This window comes from Oratosquilla oratoria, chromosome 1 (assembly GCF_046742065.1).
Source record: "Oratosquilla oratoria isolate Oo_2021 chromosome 1, ASM4674206v1, whole genome shotgun sequence".
NCBI classification, from domain to species: domain Eukaryota; kingdom Metazoa; phylum Arthropoda; class Malacostraca; order Stomatopoda; family Squillidae; genus Oratosquilla; species Oratosquilla oratoria.
Genome location: NC_134777.1, coordinates 128,633,061 through 128,653,618, shown reverse-complemented (window position 1 = coordinate 128,653,618; position 20,558 = coordinate 128,633,061). Strand labels below are relative to the sequence as shown.

General features: G+C 38.7%; 1 protein-coding gene across 1 annotated transcript in view; it reads left to right on the top strand.

Moving 5' to 3' along the window:
* The first annotated feature begins 4,068 nt into the window (after window positions 1-4,068).
* The window catches only part of LOC143026788 (uncharacterized), a 119,433-nt gene continuing 102,943 nt past the window's right edge, over window positions 4,069-20,558 (top strand). The window contains exon 1 of the mRNA XM_076187569.1: window positions 4,069-4,539. The gene's annotated coding sequence lies outside the window, so the exon portion shown is untranslated. The remainder of the gene's footprint in view (window positions 4,540-20,558) is intronic.

Below are 20,558 nucleotides of genomic sequence, written 5' to 3'. Positions count from 1 at the left end.
ATAAATAAATAATAAAATAGATTAACAAATACGTAAATAAAATAAACGAATAAATAGATAAATAGAATAAAGATGAATAAATAGACAATAACATAATTCATGTAAAAATGGTAATTACCGGCCTTGTCGATTAGGTAGGAGGAGGAGGAGGAGGAAGATTTGGCGGAGTGGAAAGGTGGTTGTGACGTCACTGGGGTGGGAGGGGAGGGGAGGGCAGGTCAGTTGGGAGGTCAACCGGTCGGTCAGGCAACCGCTGAATTAGGTCATGCATTAATATTAGCAGGTCTTATGTTGTAACCAGCGCTTCTATCGTTGGGGGCAATGCAATTCTTAAGCTGAGAGATAAAATTATTTATATCTGATTCAATTTATTAATTTCATTATTATATTTTTATCTATTATGTCTGATTTCATTTGTTTATTTAATTTAGTTTATTTCCTTTGTTGTGTTAAAAAAGCATTTATCGTGGCTCTGGTCCGTAGGGGTGGGGCCAACATTTCTTCTCGGAGATATCTATGGGAGGATATGAGGACCATTGCCGGTTGTCGTGGGGTCGCGGGTATTCGGTTAGATTCATACATAAACATGAAAAAATTAATGTATATCACAGTATATGTGTGTGAATACACATACATAAATATACGTATATTCATATATATACTGTGCATGCATAGCTATACGGGATTCGGCGGTCCAGGTTCGAATCCTGCCCAGGGTTGAAATAATTTCAGTATCGCTGCACTGTGGGTTGTTACTCCAACTCTCGTGGGCGGGGAGTTGAGGGTCATACGAGCTCTGAGCTCTCATCTGGGAGGGAAATAGTTGTAGATCATGAGTCCAACACGTGATCCCAGACCATGGTGAATACATACATGCAAATATGTGTATATGCGTATATTATATATATATATATATATATATATAAATATATATATAATTATGTATATGTATATATTATATATATATATATATATATATATATATGTATATAATATGTATGTATATGTGTATATATATATATATACATATATATGTATATATATATAATGTATATATATATATATATATATATATGTATATATATATATAATTATAATATATATATATATGTATATATACATATATATATATATATATATATATATATATATATATATATATATAATATATATATATATATATACATCTACACTGAATGGTTCCCAGCGATCAATAATTGATCGCTGGGATATCTTTATTCAACCACAAACAACTTTCATTTCCATGCCATTGCAATCGAGACTGAAGAATCGCTCGATGGAGACATTTTGTTGGAAATTGGAACGTGGACGAGCCGAGGATTCGAACCCAGCTAACCCGTAACAAAGTTACAGTGACTTAAACCAATGCGCAATCAAGGGAGATAGCGCATTGGTATAAGTCACTGTAACCTTGCTACGGGTTAGCTGGGTTCGAATCCTCGGCTCGTCCACGTTTCATTTTCCAACAAAATGTCTCCATCGAGCGATTCTTCAGTCTCGATTGCGATGACATGGAATTAAAAGTTGTTTGTGGTTGAATAAAGATATATATATATATATATATATATATATAGTATATATAGACAGTAACATGGGTTTCCCTTTGCAGTCATGTTCATTGTCTAATGACGACAATGGAAAACTACCAACCGTTGTCGCTTTTCAAATCTCGCTGCCTTTGTTTATTATTAGACTAGAATTCTTTATTTGTTTATTTATTTCTTAATGTTTAATCACATACTAATTCATTTATCTGTTAATTTAGAATATCTATTTATTACATTGTGTTATTTATTGTATATGTTTACCTATGTCCATTTATTTACGTTTTATAGATCTGATATCTTGAGTAGAAATTATTAAAGATTTTCTAATTAATCCGCTAAATACATTAAACATTAAGAAATAAAATAGACAAAATAATAAAATACAATTCGTAACAAAAAATATTTTAATTGTTTAAATTGTTTAAGGTGCAGGAAGTAGGAAGGGATCTCTTCAATTGAATAAAGTTCCCTGGCAGCAGTTAGAATTATAAAAAAAAATGCAGTGAAATGTCGTACCATCTCCCCTTGAAATAATAAAAACTTCAGTCAGTAAACTAGAAACCCGCTACCCCACAGTATATATATATATATATTGTGTGTGTGTACATGAAATGAAAGGTAACCATAAACTTCCCTTTTTGGATGTTTTAGTTCATCGTGGTACTCTTTCACGTAAAGCCCAGAAACCTGGATTTCTGCTTCAACATCGCTAGTGAGTGTGGTCATTTATCTTGTTAAGAGATCCTTCGCACATTCATCTACTTGTACTGCCACTAATACGGATTGGCAGTCTCTCACAACTCCTTACCAATAAAAATACATTTGGATAATTTTATGACCCAAGATCAGTCACCGAAAGAAACACCTGGTAACATTGTCATCTGCTACAAGATCTTAATGTCCTCCGCTAACAAAGAAGACGAAAAAAGATCATCTACAACAGTGTGAGCCCTGCAAACCGAAATCGTACCTTAATTTTTTTTTTTTTTTTTTTTTTTTTTTTCAAAACTAACAGGATATCCAGCCTCGTCATGTAAAATAGCTGCCTCCCACAGACAAGCTCCTTGCAGGAAGTAAACCTTATATATTCCTGCAACATTTGTGACTGCAGTCGCCTTAATTCTCGGTATATAGATTCAACTACTACCACCTTGTCTAAAAGGATGACAGCACATTACAGGATGGGTCTATCCTTTGCCACACCAACAACACACGGAAACACAAACATCCATTCTTTACCGCGAACAAGATAGGACGAGATTAGGGATGACTGAATCCGTTTTTTATTCGTTGAGATAAACCTGCCATCGACATACAACTACAACCAGAATTTTCACTTCCATCTATGAGGAAATCTCACCAAGCAACCTATGGGCAATTCGATGGCGCTCCGTGGGTAGCTACGACTGACATCCTCTCCCAGGGTATTCTTCCTGAGTACAAATTCCCACCCGTTACTGTTCTTGTATTCACGTTATCATAATTATTGTAACTCCTGAAGATGACCCCTGTTTGGGTCGAAAGACGTCTCAAGTAGAAGAACATGTACCTTGGAGTATTTATCAATACCCTGGCCTTCCTTCAACGACGTATTGAGAGTACTTCATGCAAATTGAACAATGCCACCACAGCTGTAGACTTCAACAACGCATATACAGTATATATATATATATATATATATATATATATATATATATATATATATATATATATATATATATATGATTGTGTGTGTGGTTCTGCATCTTAGTAGTAGTACACTCACTGATATATCGCTGAACAACAATGAATATGTATTATTTTCTTAACTCTGCTTTTTTCGTTCTTTGTCGGATCAATCAAATAGATAAAAGGAAATGAATATGTTGAAGACGACATTCCCGGGGAAAGAATTGTAAATGTTGCACGCCGTGGCGAAATATAGTATAGAAAATTGTTGTGTTATTTAATTATGAACGTGTACTAGAATTCTAAATAATGGCACAATTACATCATGCATTCCTTTTGCCTCAATTTGTATTGTATTGGTTGTAGTGAATACAATACAAAATTGTAGTCCATTTTTACGAGCAAAAATGCATAAGATTTTTGTGAATGATAATGCATAAGATTTTTGTAAATGATATTTGGTAAATTATACTGACAAAGGAGTTTATGGTAAGCAGTGATTTTAATGTAACTAAGATTTTTTATAATGAAACGACATAAAACCGGGTAGGATAACGAAACGTGGCAACGTTGGAAAGTTTCATCACATACCTGTAAATGGCAACAGCGCACGGTTCTAATCAAGGTAACTACAAGTGAGTGTTTCCCTTTCTGGAAAAATAAAAACTAATAAAAGATAATAGAACTCTGGATAATGTAAACAATATTACGTTTATTAATCTAGTCAATATTTAGAGACGCGAATGTAATCCGAATTCTAAAAAAAAAAATAATGAAAGGATGGATTATGGCAACCTGTTCCAGTGAGAGACTGCCGAGTCTATCGACGACAAGAGTCAGTGTAGTCAAAGAGTTGGAGGAGGGAACTACGATCGACGTACACGGGAGCCTTTCACTTTATTGTGCCTTAATCGACCACGCATTAGTGAATCATCGAAACACGACAAAAGAAATTATATGTGAACAAGGATTAAGTGTTTGTGATCTGGAACTGCTCTTTAGAAGAGGAGTTTTTCGAGTGAATTGAAGGTTAAATTTCATGTTGAACCTGTGGGTGAGAATTGTAGCACACAATACTTGCAATTATTACATTTATCTTCTAAGCAATTGAACAAAAAGTAACATAACTTCGAAAAAATATATACCTATAATGCGTCAGAAATATATAGATATACGTGTGATTGGAAAATAATGGTGAAAATGATAAAAATGTGAAATAAAAGAGACATTTTCTTATCCTGGTTAGCAAGCAATTATTGGTTTCCTGTCCGATAGAAGACTCGCTTTTCCTCTTCTGTGCAAGGTAAATGTTCATAAAAGCTTTGTTTTTATCTAGAACGTTGTAGTATCGTGCAATAAGAAGATTATCTAGTAATAGAATATTTCAATGTGAGCATGAAATTATATATAAGTAATTTGTGGTATATTTTTGTTTTGGGGTTTAAACGAAGACCACGATTTCGTGGAGACTTGAAAGGGACAGTAACAAGTAAGCAGGTTTGTACTATCGTTCCACCCCCACCCTCTCCCTCTCTCTCTCTCTCTCTCTCTCTCTCTCTCTCTCTCTCTCTCTCTCTCTCTCTCTCTCTCTCTCTCTCTCTCGTCTCTCTCTCTCGTCTCTCTCGTTTCTCTCTCGTTCTCTCTCTCTCTCTCTCTCTCTCTCTCTCTCTCTCTTTCTCTCATCCTTTTCTCTCTACCTCTCTCTTCTTGCACACAATTTTTTCAGAGAAATTGAATTTGAATGTTTCCATTAATTTATTTTTACATCGAGTATTACTGACGAGTCTATTGGAATATATCTTATTTTTTTGTCAAATGAATAGTGAAATAATTTCGCAATTTATATACATCGTAATGACAAAAAACCGACTTTTGTGTCCTGTTGACGTTGGGACACATCATTCTTGTCATTTGTCCTTCGCAGGACACACTTGTCATCAGGACAATGGGAGGAAACAGAGGTCAGGTAGGTCGGGAGGGGGAGGAGAAGGAGGAAGAGGAGGAGGGGGAGGAGAAGGAAGAAGAGGAGGGGGAGGAAGAAGAGGAGGAGTGGGAAGAAGAAAAAATGGTGATATAATTAATTTTGAAGTGTACACAAACTCGCGCGCTCGCACGCACGCATATATGCAAGATAGCGGACACTCAAATGTGCCCCACGATGGGATTCAGACGGAAATGTTTGACGAAGAAGGAAAGACAAGGAATTTTTTTTCGTGAATATTTTTTTAAGAATGTGGTGATATTTAATCGAGCATGAGAATGTTGAATGGTTACTGCGTTAGTCAAATATTGTTAACATTACTTTTATTATAAGAAAAATATATAGAAACATGAAGTTATCATGTATATATGTATATATGTGTGTGTTTGGTAATATGGGTCCAGTTTGTTTGCACCCAAACATTGTCTTGGATCACGTGGTTGGCTCGTGATTGACATCTGTTACCCTCCCAACGAGAGTTCAGTACTCGTATAATACGATTTATGGGTAATGTGACCTCACGCACACATATATATCAACTTACCTAAGGGAGACAGTAACGGCTTACAGTGTAGTGGAGCTTTCACGCCCCGAGCGGGGCGCGACCTCTGTACCAGTCACAGGATATCATGGACCTGTTAGATTAGACGATAGTTTTTACTCTCCTTTTTTTCGCTCATAAAAAGGACGCCAACTTGACTGTGTGTTTTATAATTTTTTTTATTACATATGGTTTGGTATTGCACGGGGCCTCATTTTTTATTGATTCTAAAGTTTTCATTATTTTTTTCGATAAACACACGCGCGTTCATATATTATCAGCAATCGTAATGTTTTTGTCTAGAGTAATATTGGAAAGTGACAGCATGAGTTTTTCTTATTTATTTGATTTATTCATTTATTTATCTATTTGTTTGTTCATTGTATATAAACTAGTAATTTTTATGTAAATGACAAACACGGTTTAGGAAAGGTTTGGAAGCGAGGTTAATACACACAAAAAATACTGGGGATTTCCCAGTATGCCTACTTTCAAAATGTCTAGATCTTTTCCTTTTCTCTAAAACGTCTACTACAAAGTGCTTCCATCAGGTAAGGCTTAGGTTAGGTTTTAGACTAAATTAAATTGGGTAGTTATTTCGGGACAATTTAGTAATTAGGAAAATAAGATCTTTGACGTTTTGGGCACAACGCTGCGACATGACGTCACGCGCTAAGCTCCGCCCCCCTGCGCAGTTGGGGTACAATTTGTATGTGTAGACGACATTTCTAACTAATAATCACGATGATGGTGGGATGAATCGTCGAGTTGCAATTGAGATCATCACCCAACGAGTTTGAGAAAGTGGCGTTGAGCTGCAAGATGGAAAGAAGACGAAGACAAAGAAGGGCGGGAACGCTCGAGTGGAAGGGAGGGAGGGAGGGAAGGAGGTGAAGAAGGAAGGAAAGCCTACTACTGAGAAGAAGGACAAGTCAGAAGAAAAAAATATAATAAAAAAATGTCGGTTCCTTTTGCACGGGGGAAGGGTAAAGTCTTCCCACCTTTTCTTATCCCTTCCCAAGGGATCTTCCCGTGGGATAAGGACCACTTAAAGGGCCCCACATGACCGTTGTAGACAAAGGCCATGGAGGAACTTGGTCGACAAAGGGCAGGTGAGTCAGACAGAGAGAGAGACCCGTCCACCTCGCTCGCTCGCTCGCTCGCTCGCTCGCTTTCACAACCCTTTGAACTGTGCCGAACTGGGAAACCGTTTCTTCCTCTCCCACCTTCCCTTTCCCTTTCTTCCTCTCCCCCCTTCCCTTCCCTTCCTTCCTCTCCCCCTTCCCTTTCCCCTCTTCCCTTTGCCTTCCTCTCCTCCCTTCCCTCCTTTCCCTTCCTCTCCTCCCTTCCCTCCTTTCCTTTTCTTCCTCCCCTCCTTCTCTTCCCTTATCTCTCTTTTCCCTCTCTTCCTCTCCTCCTTTCCCTTTCTTCCTCTCCCCTTCCCTTCCCTTCCCTTTTCTTTCCCTTTCCCTTCCTTCCTCTCCCTCCCTCCCTCCCCACTTCCCTCACTCTTTCCTTTCCCCTTCCCCCCTTTCCTTTTTTCTTCCTTCCCATCCTCCCTTCTCTCCAGCCATCCTTCCCTCTATCTTTCCCTCCCTCTTTACCTTTTCCCTCCATCCATTTTCCTTATTCTACCACAACCTCCTCCCTCCCTCCCTCCCTCCTCTCCCTCCCCGCCTACTTCCCTCCTCTCGTATTACTGGACACCACGTGTAAAGGAAGGACGCATGTTCATGTATTTGTCTATAATGGATAACAACAACAATAGTGACAATAATGATATTGATGATAATAATAGTGATAAATAATGATAAGGACAATAATAACGATAATGATAATAACTACATACATACATATACCAAAGGCTTTTCCCCTTACACGGGATAATAATGATAAATAAAAATGATTATATTGATCATAATAATAATAACGATATTGCTGCTGATGATAACGGTATTATATGAATAACAATACATGTGTGAGATAAAAAGGTAGAATGAAACAAAAGATCACAATTGGCCACGGAAATTGCCTTCGATCAATGAGACGCAGCTGCTGCTGCTGCTGCAAGGAGCTGCGGGGTGGGGGTGGGGGGGACCTCAAGGCGCAGCAGATGGTAACCGCTCCTTCTGCAGGCGGCAGCGGCGGCGGAGGGATAAAACCCATCCGCGGCGGAGGCGGAGGCGGCGACGTGACTGAGTGAGTGAGGTCGGATCACGCCTTTCCTCTCTACCTCTCTCTCTCTCTCTCTCTCTCTCTCTCTCTCTCTCTCTCTCTCTCTCTCTCTCTCTCTCTCTCTCTCTCTCTCTCTACCTCTCTCTCTCTCTCTCTCTCTCTCTCTCTCTCTCTCTCTCTCTCTCTCTCTCTCTCTCTCTCTCTCTCTCTTCTCTCTTTTCTCTCTCTCTCTCTCTCTCTCTCTCTCTCTCTCTCTCTCTCTCTTTCTCTCTTCTTTTTCTTTAACATATGTTTGGTTTGTAGATTATTTTCTTTTATACTTTATGATACATCTGTGTATTTACACAAACATCAGTGTAATCAGGATTTTCATCTATTTATTTATTTGTAATTGCTCGTTTATTCCATGTCATTTATCTACTGTATTTATCTATTTATTGTACGTCTTCTTTATTCTATTATTCATTTATTCATTCATTTATTTCATATATATTCATCACGTGAAGCTTTTGCCAAGGTATTCAGGGCAAACATGTTCGAATTCTCGGTACCCCCGGAAGACTGTCGAGTTGATCCGACCCTGACCTGTGTCTGTGTGAGCCTACGCCTGCGTCACGCAGGTTGTGCAATAAGTTTTCGTTTCTTAAATTCTTGCAAATAAAACAAAATCCAGTTTTTGTAGATTAGGAAAAGTAGAGCAAATTGATATATCAAATTACGTAGAATATATTGTAAGGATTCTAAAGAATAGTTATGGTAAAGCGGTTTTGTTTGTTTACAAATGTCGAGAATATACAGAATTTGTCCATGTTGATTGAGGATATCTTTGCAGTCGACATGACGTCACACGTAACTTTCAGACGATCCGTAATTTCATCGTCATACACACACACAGATACACGCACACACGCGCACACACACACACACACACACACACACTCTCGGTGGCGGGGGTGGGAGAGTCCATGACTGTCAGTAGGGCGGTCCGGGGTCGTCTCCTGCCCAGGGCTGTCAGTATCGCTGCGCTTCGAGTCGTTACTCCAACTCTCGTGGGCGGGGAGTTGGGGTGTGTGTGCGTGTAATGTCACAGCATTACCCATAGATCGGTCATACGAGCTCTGAGCTCTCTTCCGGGAGGGAAATAGCTGTCGATCACGAGTCCAGCACGTGATCCAAAGACCAATGTGAATACCAAAGTGTGAATACACACACACACACACACACACACACACACACACGGTGCTCGGACAAACACACAGTGCTCGGACAAAAGGTCCCCGGACAAAATGTCCTGAAATCTGCACCCCTGGGACAAAATGTCCCCAACGGCCTAGGTGGGTGGTCAAAATGTCCTCATTATTTTTTTTTTTTTTTTTTTTAATTTGTCAGATGTGTTTTACTTTATTCCTTTATATGTTTTTTTTGTGAATATTTGGTTTTTAACTTCATTTTTTTATATAGGCATACAATATAAGTTCAATAAAGCATAATATTATTTTTTATAGGCATACAATATATTGTGTGCTGTAATTGTACTCATAATTTGCGGAATGAACATTTAAAAAAAATGGTCTGAAAAGTGGCTAATGAAATTTAACAAGTAAATGCAAGGTAATGCACATAGGTAAAAATAACAATAAGTACGATTACAAGTTATTTTGGAAATTCGTTAACAAAAGTGAGTGGTGAATTTTTGGTTTCTCCTGAATTTAAGGGTTGTTATAAAACCACAATTAACTATGTCCCAAAATGTATAAACAGTTGATAAAAATCAATATTTGTTGAAAAAAAAAATGGGGACCTTTTGTCCTAAATATCGGGGACATTTTGTCCTGGGGGTGCAGATTTCGGGACCTTTTGTCCGGGGACCTTTTGTCCTACATTCCACACACACACACACACACACACACACACACACACACACACACACACACAAATAATCATGTTGATTACATAAACTCAATATAAACTCAATATAAAATCAAATAAATTATTAATCGTGATTATAAATAAAGGAAAAACTATTGGAGTATACTTTCGTATTCTAATACTATTCTATCGTAATTTTACGGTAAGATATCGTACTGGAACATCGTACCTCATGTCTTCATTATGGATGTTTTTGGTTATACAAATCAACTTACTTTTGGGTTATCTTTTTATAACAACAAAAATGGTAAGGAAACGGATCATAATTTTCCCTTACATAGAACGTTTGTATGTTATGTTATATAGTATTATATCATACCATATTACATAACATCATATCGTATTATATTACGATATATTTATTGTACTACATTATATACTATATATTATGTTATATTTCATTGGATGGCAATAGTCTGTTCACTTTAAGGGCTGCATGACGTCATAAACACAGCTGCAAAGGAAAAGGCTTAGTGGTAGATGACGTCACAATTACAGGTGCGGCGTAGGGGTAGGGTCGGGTCAGGTCGGGGTCAATCGCCTTTTTGACCTCGTTTACGGTTTAATGGTGACCCTAACTTCAGTCTTAAGGTTCCTCCTCCTACTCCGTTCCGCATACTCTTCCTCCTCATTTCCTCCTCCTCTTCTTCCTCTTCCTTTTCCTTTCCTCCTCCTCCTCTTCTTCTTCCTTTTCCTTTCCTCCTCCTCCTCCTCCTCCTCTTCCTTTTCCTTTCCTCCTCTTTCCTCCTCCTCCTCCTCTTCTTCCTTTTCCTTTCCTCCTCCTCTCCTCTTACTCCTCCTCCTACTCCTACACCTCCTTCTCCTCCTCCTCCTTTCCTCCTCCTTCTCCTACATCTCCTTACCTTCTCCTCCTCCTCCTCCTCCTCCTCCTGCTCCTCTTCTCTTCCCCTTTCTCTTCCTTCTCCTTTCATCCTCCTAATTTCCTTCTCCTTTCCTTTCTCTCCTCCTCCTCCTCCTCCTCCTCCTCCTCCCCTCTGGCGTCCCTCAGTCGAATAAGATGGCAGAAATGGCCTCTCATGAAATTGTCGACCCGGGCGTTTTGGCCTAATTTATATACATATATCCATACCCTTTGAAACCATTGCTAAATATGCTATTTTGCTTTATAGCATAATAATGAATGACATTTGGTATACTGTTGTCATTATTAACTAAAATAAACATAAATTTATTTGACATGAAAAGAGTATATTCCATTTTTCGAGTACCTTAGTAAATATCTATACACACAATTATATGTTTCAATTTAATTAAAAATTGTACACAAAGAATTTAAAATTTCCCACATTAAGGCCTGATATTCCCTAGACACAAGCAATGGCGATTTCGAGATGAAACTGAGAAAATCGGATTAAGAAAATGTCTCACAAACATTATAAATCAAAAGCACAGCTCAACATAGATAAGATTTCAATTCTGTGTAATATTTCATAACCAATGTTAAAATTAGGTCAAATTTATATATATATCAATGAAGAATGTAAAAACATATTTTGAGGTCACGTCTCCCAATTGTGGATGACCTTAGGTCAATAATGATATGACCTCTGAAAAAAATTCTTTTCTTCTGCATAGAATAGAAAATGCAAATCATTTTCTGTTAAATATTTGGATGACTGAAATTCTTTTGTAAAGCCGAAAGGTTTTTTCTGGGAAGTGAAAATCTTTGGTTTGACACAATGTCTTTGTCAATGATAAATATATAAAATCGATATTACTTTGATATTGTGTTATAAAGCAAAATGATTGATTTATCAGGTATTTATAAAGATATATCTATAAACGAGGCCGACAATTTTCCACTCACGGACGTCGAGGGAGGGGGTTGAATGTGGGCGTGGAGTATGTGGGGGATGGAATGGGTGGGAGTGGATTTTATGCCTTTGTTTTTTGGCTGCCTCCCTTATAAGGGGGAGAAGCCGTTGGTATATGTATGTAAATTATGTATGTATGTATATATATATATATATATATATATATATATACATATATGTATGTATGTATGTTTGTATGTATGTATGTATTAAGTATTTAGAAATGGAATGTTTCGCTGTCACCAGGCGATTTTATTCATCTACATGTCACCATCTTTTACGAACAGAACAAATGAATCCCCCCCCAAAAAATAACAGGTAATAAAGTGAAAATCACAGGAAATATAAATCGCCATTTTTGGTTAGTAGATGGGAAGGTAGGTCAGGTTGCAATTTATCATTATTATTTATTTATTTATTCATTTATTTATCTATTTATTTATATTTTGGAAGGGGTAGTGGTCTGTATGTAGAGTAAGAAAATAACAGAAAATAAAAATTCATAAGAATTAAAAACCACTAATTTGGTTTGTAAATGTTAGGATAGGTCTGACAACATTTCTTTTCTATGTACAACTAAAATAATAATAAAAAATCACATGAAACAAAAAAAGAAATACATCACTATTTTTGGTTAGCAAACATTATGATAGGTCAAGCTTTTGGGGGGAGGTGAAAGGGGGGATACAGAACACGTGAGCAAGTACCCTCCCCCCTCTCCTTCCCCCCTCCCCCCGGTGGCACCCGTTGGCACAGTGCCAGGTAGGTCAACGGGTCTGCCCTGGCCGGGCGGACACGCTCCTAGCCGACCCAGGGTACAGCCACAGGTGGCAGCACTGTCGCTATCACTGATTGAAAACAGTCGTCCACAGCCTGTACCTCACGAGATCGTGAGAATTTCCTTACTTGGTCTCTTTCTTTCTCTGCCTGTCTGTCTCTCTCTCTCTCTCTCTCTCTCTCTCTCTCTCTCTCTCTCTCTCTCTCTCTCTCTCTCTCTCTCTCTCTCTCTGCCTCTCTCTCTCTCTCTCTCTCTCTGCCTCTCTCTCTCTCTCTCTCTCTCTCTCTCTCTCTCTCTCTCTCTCTCTCTCTATCTCTCTCTCTCTCTCTCTCTCTCTCTCTATGTATGTATATATATATATATATATATATATATGTGTGTGTATATATATATGTATGTATGTATGTATGTCTCTCTCTCTCTCTCTCTCTCTCTCTCTCTCTCTCTCTCTCTCTCTCTCTCTCTCTGTCTATCTCTCGTGCAGGGTTGCTACTTTAGTTTCTTCCTTCAAGTGAATTCAAAGAAAATATAGCCACAAGGATTTGATATGTGTTTTTTTTTACCGTGTAGGTATTTTACCTCATTTTATTTTATCATATATTTGTCCTGTTAATTACGTAGCGGCACTCGTTTTACTTTAATTCACAAAATCAATTTATTCATTCTATCTTTGAGTTGATTTATTTTATTTTTATATATTTATTTTATTATTGTCATGATTATTATTATTTTCTAAGATGTCCATTCCAGGCACTGATTAATTTAATTTTGTTTTTTGCATTATTTCACTGCCTTTGGCCGCTCTCTGGAGTATTTTTAGAAGAAAACGGGGGAACGGTTGGCCAAATGCCAAGGCCCACAGTTTCGCCCGAGCGCAAATGTCGCAGCATCGCCTTTGTAACGTCGAGTTAAGAGTGATCGCCTTCTCGGGAACGTAAAGCCACCAAGACTTGAGGTTGTGCACTCTCTGTTGTGAAGCCTTTCATATTTTGATTATTAATTTGCTTGTTAATTTACTTCTATTATATTTTATATTATTTTTCATTCGTTACTTTATATAATTTTCATTAATTATTTCATTATTGTTATTCGTTATTTTATATAACTTTCATTCATTATTTAATATTATTTTATTCGTTATTGTGTTTATTTTTATATTTGATTTATTTTTTGTCAAATTCTGTTTTATGTTGATATTTTTATATATTCATTTCTCTTTGTGATTCATGTGCATTTTTTTAATCACTTTGTTGATGACATCGGTGACAACAGAGATAGGAAGGGCTCGAAGACCGCTGACATCCGCTGTGGGGCTGCGGGTTTCCACTTTGTGAATCTGAAGGCAATAACTTAACATTATTATTAGCATCATTATTCATTAATATTATTATTATTATTTATCATTATTATTATTATTATTATTATTATTATTATTATTATTATTATTATTCGCAGACACGATTTATCTATATATTCATTTATCTAATTATTTATTTACTCATTTATATATTCATTTATTTCCTTATTTGTAGGTATCTGTTTATTTAAGTAAAGATGAATTTCACTTATAAATGAATGTTGCACTGCTCTCAGAGAGAGTTGGTATTTTTGTTCTTATGGATTTGAAAACACACATACATGAATATATGGTTCATTCATACATACGTATATACTGTACATACATACATACATACATACATACGGTATATGTATATATACATACATACGTTTATATATGCATTTATATGCATACATACATACAGACATACGTACATACATATATATACATATATACCTACATGCATGCATACTTACATCCATACCTTTTATACTGTAGAAAAGAACATTTGTTAAATAGAATATCAACGCCACAGTTTATCCAAAAATACAAATATATTTCTCAAATTATATTATCAATAAGAACATAGATCAAGCATAGAAACTAGAACTATATCAATATATATTATCACGAATGAAATATAGAAGTGAACCTCGGACCCATCGCTTCTATCTATCACGAAACTATGATGCGTGACCCTGATCCGTAGAGGCGTCACGGAATTCTCCCCGTTCCCTATAATACTGACTACACCTCTACAGTATTCGGTGGAGTAACGGGTAACGGTTCTTGCTGGTGGCACCGTTCGAGCGGCGGCGACGACGGCGGTGGCGGCGGGAAGTGACGTCATCACGTTCCTCAGGGACGAATACGTTCCCGGACGGGTCCTGGAATTCTCGGACGGGATCCCGGTTCCCGGTACCGGGATTGATCATCCGGGAGTTATGAGTAGTCTCTCTCTCTCTCTCTCTCTCTCTCTCTCTCTCTCTCTCTCTCTCTCTCTCTCTCTCTCTCTCTCTCTCTCTCTCACGTGGTGGTTGAGAGAACCAACAGAGTGGCATTCATTCATACACCATCAGGGACTTTAATCACGTACCGGACACTGCTCATGGGGGGCAGTAACGGTTTGAGGTATTGTGGTGTGTGTTTGTGTGCGAGAGAATGGATATTCGAGGAATCGATTCTGTGCGAGTTTTTGTAATGGATCCCCCCCCCGTCCCCCACTTTCGTTTTCCGCCATTTTGGGGAATTTCCCCCCTTACTCACCTGCCGTCCTTGTCTCCCCTGTGTCCCACTCACTGACGTGCCTGTGGCCAGTCTGAACAAGAACAGGGCACTTCACTACGAATCTATATGATGTCATAGGTGGCGTGAAAGTAGATGAAGGCGATGTGTATATTCGAGGAAGATGAGTTGGCGCCATCTTATAACGTCATGTCGTTATTTTTTCTTTCCGTAACGGACAAATATTTTATTATTTGAGTCTTCAAGAGTACATATTTCGTTTAATTTGTTTTCGTAATTAATGGTAAGAAGTTGACATTTTTTCATAGAAGCTCTGGGAATTGTGGACGTGCCTTGACGCGCGATTTGACGTCACAACTCTGCAGCCGCTCCTTTCCTCGAACGACATGACGTCATAACTTTCGCCGCTCCATCCTCGGACGATATGACGTCACAAGTGTCCCATTTGTCTTTACTAGAAAAGGACGTCATAACGGTTTTCTATGCCTTTACTGGAACATGACGTCATAACTTCCATTTGTCTTTACTGGAACGACATGACGTCATAACCGTCCCGCCGCTCCTTGCTCTAACGACGTGACGTTACCAGCTTTCCATTCGTCTTTACTGAAACGACATGACGTCACAACTGTTAAATTGATCTTTACTGGAACGACATGACGTCATAACCGTCTCGCCGATCTTTTACTGACACGACATGACGTCATAACCGTCCCACCACTCCCTTACTGACACGACATGACGTCATAACCGTCCCGCCGCTCCCTTACTGACACGACATGACGTCATAACTGTCCTGCCGCTCCCTTACTGACACCACATGATGTCATAACTTCCGCCGCTCCCTTACTGAGACGACATGACGTCACAACGGAAATGGTCAGTTGCACGCGACAAGGATAATATGCTAACGGACATCGAGCAAACAGGAAATAGTTAAGAGATAAAAATGGGAGAGGAGCTAAACTTACGAGGAAATGACTGATAGTTGAAGCCACGGAGAGGAAATGGGCATTTGATGACGCTTTTTACATAGAAAACGGTTTTCATTATTTATTTGTTAAGGAGAGTGGGAAGAGAATGGGCTCAAGTTCCACATTACCTTGTCTAGCACCCCCCTTCTCCTTCCTTCTCCCCCTTCTCCCTCCTATCCCCCCTTCTCCTCCCTTCTCCCCCCTTCCTCTCCTCTCTCTTTTTCATGGGTCTCCCCCCCCCCCTACCTCCCCACGTTTGGGTCTTGGGCCGTTTTCTTTGTCTCTCTATTGTCTCTTTGCCCTCCTCCCCCCTCCCCCTTCACTCCTCCCACAACCTCCCTCCATCCATTTTCTATTCTTGTTCTCACCCTCACCCCACTACTCTCACGCCCCACTCTCACTCTCACTCTCACCACTCACCCCTGCTCCCCACTCCCACTCTCACTCTCATCTCACCCCCTCACCCCACTCTCACCCTTCCTCATCTTGCCACCAACAGGTCCGGGGGAAGGTTCAAGGGCACAGGGGAACGGGGAGTTGGGGGGGACTAAGGGGGGAGTTCGGGGGGGGGGATCGGGGCGCGACGGGGGAGGGGGGAGGGGGGAGAGGCAACCAACAAAACTGGGTGCAGGTGTGGGGCGAGAAGGTTACAGAGGGGTGTGTGTGTGTGTGTGTGTGTGTGTGTGTGTGTGTGTGTGTGTGTGTGTGTGTGTGTGTGTGTGTGTGTGTCTGTGCGCGTGTGTGTGTGTGCGTGTTATTCAATATGGTCTTGGATGACGTGTCGGACTCGTGATCGGCAGCTATCACTCTTCCAATCGAGAGTTCAAAACACACACACGTATACATAATAAAATCCTTGCACAATGGAGACAGTAACAGTTTGAAGAGTTTTTAAACCGAAACGCAAACAACTACACCAGATAGGCCACGCGTGTGTGTATGTGTGTGTGATGTATTTCCTTCAAAGACATTGATAACCCCTTCGGACCAACAGCACGCAGCCTCTTTTATGATAGGGACTAATGTCCACTTTGCCTGAAGGATAGAATCGCAGGTGAAAGAGTCGATTGTCGTGGTGTCCTTGAGGCAGGAGGGTTAGCGAGTAGGTCGGAACAAGAACAGGTCGCTTCAGTTCGGAAATGAATCATACGATTGAATAGATTTTTTTTTTACAGATATCTTATGTTTTTCAAAGGTTTTATTGTATTGTATTGTCCATTATATAATAATGGTCAATTTGTTACATAATATAATGCAATAAGTTTGATTTGTGTGTTTTAGTAATTAATTTCGTTATACAACATGTCTATTTTTGTCAGTAATAAAAATAAAACCAAGATTACCCTTCTCATGACGTCATATCGTTATTTTATATTATTATTATTATTATTATTATTATTATTATTATTATTATATGTTTATATTTAATCTTAAGTGGACTACCATGTTCTTGTTCTGACTTTGGTACCCTCCAAAGGTGGGGGGAGGTGGGGAGTTTGGAGGGTTGTGGGGGGAGATTTTAGGGGATGTAGAAATAACAGTGGGGGAGGGGGAGAAGACTTGCTGTAGATGCGAGTGGTTGAGGAGGAGGAGGAGGGGCCGGCGGGACCTCCCTTCAACTTTCACCATTTTGGCTCAACACCCACTCCAGCTAAACACACACACATACACTCCTCTCTCTCTCCTCCTCTTCCTCCGCCTCCTCTTCCTCCTCCGCCTCCTCTTCCTCCTCCTCCTCCTCCTCTTCCTTCTCCTCCTTTTCCTTCTCCTCTTCCTTCTCCTCCTTCTACTCCTCCTCCTCCTCCTCTTCCTCCTTCTCCTCTTCCTCCTCCTTCTCATCTTCCTCCTCCTTCTCATCTTCTTCCTCCTTCTCATCTTCTTCCTCCTCCTCCTCCTCCTCCTCCTATCTTGCAGAAAGTGCCATCTTATTTTTCCCATAGGTATTCCTCGGTAATGCGTCTTGGTAAGCGATCAGATTTTTATTTCGTAGACAACCCTAGGTTATTATGGGTTATTCTTTTTTATTTACTTAAATTAACTTAATTTTCTTATTCATGTGTCTAATTTCTCTCTAGTTGAAGATGAGGGTTTCCTTTAACTAGATAAAGTTATCTGGCGGGAGCTAGAATATGTATTAAAGTCGTTATATGGAGCGGAAGAGTTAAGTGGTTTTGTCTTGTAGTTGTGTCTCAACGTTTAAAAGTGAAAGTTTCTCAGAACGCGCCAAAAGTAATGGTAACTCATCATAACAAGACAGAGCTTTCGGGAGTTTAGGAGCAGCCATTTGGCAGACTTTCACTTATTTAGAAAGTCTATATTTCTGATTATTTATTTGTTTATCTTTTCATTTTCATCTATTTGTTTATATTTTATTTTTTTGTTTATACTGGACCTTCTCACAGTTCCATTACAAGTTTTATTCTCGCTCACAACCTCGTCCTAGCCTGTGCTACTTTCCCTAGCCTTGCCTGTCGATATACATTCCTCCTGTGACCTTTATTCACAACATATCGCACGCCATAATCCTTGCACATGAGCTTTGTCATCCAAGATCTCTTTCCAACCGTGTCCTTTCTCGACGCGTGCAAGCGACATGACGTCACTAGATCTTGCGTTTGATTCAAGAGAAATTTTTTGTGGTTTTAAGTTAAAAAAAAAACGAACGGGTGTACAAGATGAATGTTTTGTTCGATTTTTTTTATTTTGTATGAATGATGATGCATGCAGGGTTTATTTTATTTGTTGGTTAACGTCATTCCTTGTTTAGTTTGCTAGGCCTACTTAGAAATGTCGTCTGCAAAGCTAGAGATAAAGTCAGAGTGTATAGACATTAGTATCTTGGGTTTCGTTTGTTTGTTTGTAAGAACACAACTCAGGATAAATGGAATGGATGTATATATATATATATATATATATTATATATATACATGTATATATATATATATATATATATATATATATAATATTTTTTTTTTTTTTTTTCTTTTTTCTTTTTAAGTAAATGCTTTTTCCCAGGGATGGGCTTTCCATTGTTTTCACCCTGAAATGGTCCTTTGTACGCGTGAGAGAATAATTGGGTGTAATTGGGTTAGTAGGTTTTGTATTGATGAAGAGAGAAAGCCGTGGGTAGTTATCTAGTCTGTTTTTGTTATTTCCTGTCATTTTTCTACTTTTTAATCCAAAAATTTCATTATGTTCGTTGATCTCTAAAGTCAACACGTTAACTTAAACCCCTGCAGCCCGAAATCTTGACTTAAGCTGAATAAAGTAATTTCCCTTTAGCTAGAATAAAATCTGAAATTCATGACGAAATGTTTACAAGGCTGCTATTGGATTGTATATGGTCGTATACATTCTTGTACCGTATATTTAGAATGCTCTTGTTAAATCGTTTAGATGTGTATGGTCATATATATATATATATATATATATATATATATATATATATATATATATATATATATATATTTTTTTTTTTTTGTACCGTACGACCTTGTTACACTGTTTACATATGCATGGTCGTATATTCTAGTACTATACTTTTGGAATACCCTTGTTATATAGTTGAGACGTGTATGGTCTTATTTTCTTGTACCGTACTTTTGAATACCATTGACTGTGTGATACGTTATATCCCGCGGAGATGAATAAAATCGGCTGACAGCAGCTTAGAAGGAAGCGTCATCCGGTACGAAAAGGGTTAGAATCCTGTAAACATACTGTATATATTTACCGTATTCTAGATTTTTCATAAAGTATAATTTTCATTATTTATTCACTTATAGTATACAGGGTAGGAGCTATGCTCGTGGAGTCCCGTCTCTGGGTTTCCATTGGTTGACTGCGACTTTAAATTGACCTGTGTGCTTGCGTATGTACATATGTGGGCTCACATGAAGAATCGTCACCCCAGAATTTGATAGGGTGACAATTCTTCATGTGGCCTCTCCTAGGGTGACAAGTCTTCATGTGAACTCTCCTAGTGTGACAGTTCTTCATGTGGACTATCCTAGGGTGACAATTCTTCATATGGAGTATCCTACGGTTGACAATTATTCATGTGGATCATCCTAAGGTGACAATTCTTCATGTGGGCTATCCTAGGGTGACAGTTCTTCATGTGGGCTATCCTAGGGTGACAATTCTTCATGTGGGCCATCCTGGGTTTACGATTCTTCGGTTGTACAAGTTGATGACAATAAGCATAACCCTCAAGACACGCCATACAAGACGTCGTTCTCGAGCTTTTGAGTGATGCTTCCTCTAAAGTTTTAAGACGGATGCAATAGAAGAAGCTTTCAAAGACCAAAGTTAAGTGTGACACTTGGGCTACTTAGGTGAATTGGACAAATTATTCCAGATCGAGGGATGGGTTTATCTTCTGGAAATGACTTGAAGTATAGATGGACGAAGCCAATTAGAATATGATTTTTTTTCTTCTATTCATGCCATGTATCTTTGGTGTGAGCGCATTGGAGAAAGAACAGCAAGGTGAATCTTTCTGAGAAAACGATGATAGACTTAC